The sequence below is a fragment of the Gorilla gorilla genome, chromosome 2, assembly GCF_029281585.2.
Source record: "Gorilla gorilla gorilla isolate KB3781 chromosome 2, NHGRI_mGorGor1-v2.1_pri, whole genome shotgun sequence".
In the NCBI taxonomy this organism is placed as follows: Eukaryota; Metazoa; Chordata; class Mammalia; order Primates; family Hominidae; genus Gorilla; species Gorilla gorilla.
In genome coordinates, this window is record NC_086017.1 from 74,333,266 (window position 1) to 74,336,825 (window position 3,560).

Here is a 3,560-nt window from a genome sequence, read left to right on the forward strand (position 1 = left end):
GGGACACTTGGCTGAGGTCACACAGATAAAAATGGCAGAGCCGGCCATGAATTCAGGCTGCCTGTATCCACATTCATCCTAAGATATGGAAGGAAGGAAAAAAGAGGCAGCAAAAGGAGAACTGGAAAAGCTGTTCCCGCAGGGCATTTTTTTATTTTGCTCTAAACTCGTAGCCAAGGTAAAAATATTAAAACAGAGCTGAAATCAAAGAACCCTTGCCCTACTTTCTAGGTCTGATTCTCCCAGAACCTCTTCAGAAGAGAGTGATCAGGCAATGACGGGTGTCTCAACTTTTAAGACTTTTAAAATTGCTGGCTCAGAGCCTTTGGAAGAATAGCACAGGCAGGAAATGGCAAGGCAGGATCTGAACCTAGCCCAACTTCCTGCACAGCCTGCCCAAGCTTTCGCACACAGCACAGAGAGTATCTCATTCAACGTTCTTTTGCAGTGCCCCGCCTCCTTACTGTGCTGGTTAAGGTAACATTCTAGATGCTGTAGCAGATAACCAGTCTCCTCCCCAAACTCAATGGCTTCACGTAATACAAATTTCTCTTTCACCTCCCAAAAAGTCCAAAATCAGTGCTCCTAGTTTGCAGGCAGAGTAGTCTCCTCCAAGCAGCATTTCAGAGACCCAGGCTTCTTCCATCCGGTGGCTCTTCCATGTCTAGCAGGTGGCCTCCCATTGTGGCTAGGGAAGGAGAAGGAGGAGCATGAGATGGGTCAGGCCTGGAAGTGGTGCATGTCATTTCCACCCACATGCACTGGCCAGAATTCAGCGACATGGTCATACTTAACTGCAAAAAAAAAAAAAAAAAAAAAAAGCTTCGAAATAGAACCTAGTGGCCAAAGCTATCTCACAGCCAACTAGTCTCATTGCCTGAGAGTCTGATGAGCTTCTGCGTCCCCCCACCTCCCCCCCCACCCCTGCCCCACTGCCCCCAGACATCTCCTCTCACTGATAAAATAATTATCATAATTATAGAGAAGACTTCAAATGCAACCAGGAGAAGGGCCACCTTGACCTTAAATTCAGATCATACAGAGGTAACGACGGGTCTCCAACGTTCCTGCAGAGGAGGCTGAAGGTTTAGAGAAGGGCAGGGGAAAGAAGAAGAGGTTAAACGTACAATTTGCTCAAGTCCAGGCCTGGCTAAGAAAGGAAGATGTCTCTATCCACCATTTTGGTGTTGTTAACAAAGTCTACCTTGAAGTCAATTCTAGATATTTTAGAATTTCTCCAATTAAGCAAACATTTATTGAGCATCCAAAGGTTTGCAGACATAGTCCTAGGGATAGTCCTTTGGGATATCAAATAAAGGGATGAATGAATATGAGGTGAAGTCAGCTCTATTCTTCATCCGGTTGAGATTTTGAAGACACTAGTAATAAAAATTTGACACAATTATAATAATATCCAGGGCTGTATTCAACACTTGATATAAATTATCTCATTGAATCTTCCCAATAATTCTATGAGGTAAATACTATTATTACCCCCATTTTACAGAAGAGGAAACAAACCTAAAAAGATGAAATAGTTGTCCAAAATCTCAATTGCTCCCAAGAAGAGAAAAGAATGATTTTTAACTACATGACACTGCCTGTATTATGAAATTACAGTGCTGTCTGCACATAGAGACAGGCATAATTCAATTGGCTTTGGAAAATAGAAGGAGGTTTAGAGTTCTAAACAGTTATTGGGCTGGGTGAAGTGGCTCACGCCTGTAATCTCAACACTGAGAAGCCGAGGTGGGAGGACTGATTGAGGCCAGTAGTTCAAGACCAGCCTGGGCAACATAGTGAAACCCTATCTTTACAAAATTTTTTTTTAATTAGCCAGGCTTGGTGGCACGTGCATGTAGTCCTAGCTACTTGTGTGGCTGAGGAGGGAGGATCCCTTGAGCCCAGGAGTGCAAGGCTGCAATAAGCTATGATAGTGCCACTGCAGTCCAGCCTGGGCAACAGAGCAAGACCCTGTCTCAAACAAAACAAAAAACAGTTAACTGAATCCAAGAACAGGTCGTAACTGGGGTTAAGAGTCCCCTGTGTAATTTAAAAAGTGACTTTGAAGCCAAGCAAGTTGTGTGACTCTGGAGGAAGAGACACTTTGTCTCCCTATTCTTCAGTTTCCTCTTCTGCAACGTAAGAAAGCTGGCCTAGATGTACTTGAAGTTCCTTTCTTCCTCTGTAAAAGCAGCATGGCAAATGGAAAGGGCTGATATTTTCATAAGCCAGATTCAGGGAAACTCTTTCTGCCTATCTGCGCCTCCATTTTCCCATCTATGAAATGGGAATTAGGTCGGATTTGCTACTTTTTCTCTCCCTAATGTCTAGCACAGGGAAAATAATAGGGGCTTAATAAACCTTGGTCACCCCATTAATGTCCCCACCTGATTGGAGATGGCAGCAATCCATTGCATGCACAGAAGGCAGAATTGCATGAGTAAAGGTCTGCCTCCGAGCTCTGAGCTGCTTCTGAGAGCACAGGGTGTCAACCTCCCTCCTGAGGCATCGTGGCCATTTTGGGAACAGCTGGCTCCTGGCCCAGAGAAATGGCCTGCAGTTGAGGAGGCAGAGTGTAACGTTTCACAGAGCCTCCCTTGCCACCTCTGCCCATAACCCACACCCTCTTCCTCATGCGCAGGGCAAACTCTGGCCCCAAAGAATCTGGATTTCCAGCATTCACTCAGAATCCCCAACAGGCAAGTTCACGACTTTGGGGCACAGAGTTCAGAGAGAAAGAATATTAGATGTCCCCGCAGGCCTCCCCAGCAAGCCTTATTTCTTAGAATTACTTCAGGGATGCTCCCAGGAGCCTTGCCCGCCTGGCAGATATTGAATAAGGCAGAAGCCAGAGTGGATGAAAAGCAGTGTCTTGGAACGGTTGCCTGGTTACCGGTGACCTGGGTCACGTGGTCTCCTCCCTTCGGAGCGGCCCAGGGCGAGCGGGCAAGGAGCAGGAGTGCAGGGGAGAGGCATGAGTTCCCGGGGAAGGCGGGGAGGGGAGCAGAGGCGGTGAGAAGCAGCTCCTCTACACTGCGCTTTCCTTTCCCGACGGCTCGACTGACCGCATGTCGGGCCAGGACAGGAGCACCAGGCCACCTGGGTGGGGAGCTTGGCTCTCTTGCTTCCCTGGTGGAGGACGTGGACAAGTTAACTCAGCCTATGGGCACCTGTCTTTCCTCACCTGTAAAATGAGTCTAATAATAGTGCACACCTCACTCAGTTATGACAAGGCTGCAAACAAGAAAACAGGGAAAAGAGGCCCAGCACAGGGCCGGGAACGCACTAGACTGAACCTGAATACACCGGTGTTGTCCAGCGGGGCTGAGTGCTGGGGGCTGGTGGCCAGAGCAACAGAAGTCCTGAGTCAGGACAGCTACCTAATGTGACAGCCCAGGGCACAATGCAAACACATGCCTTTTGTCCCACAGGCAGGAGAGAGGTACCCAAACATAAAGCCCCACCCCACTTCTGTGGCCCCTCTTGTGCTGTGTATTTGCTATTTAATGCTATGCTCCCTTGGGCATGGAACTACTGGAGAGGAGCACGGAAGCCCT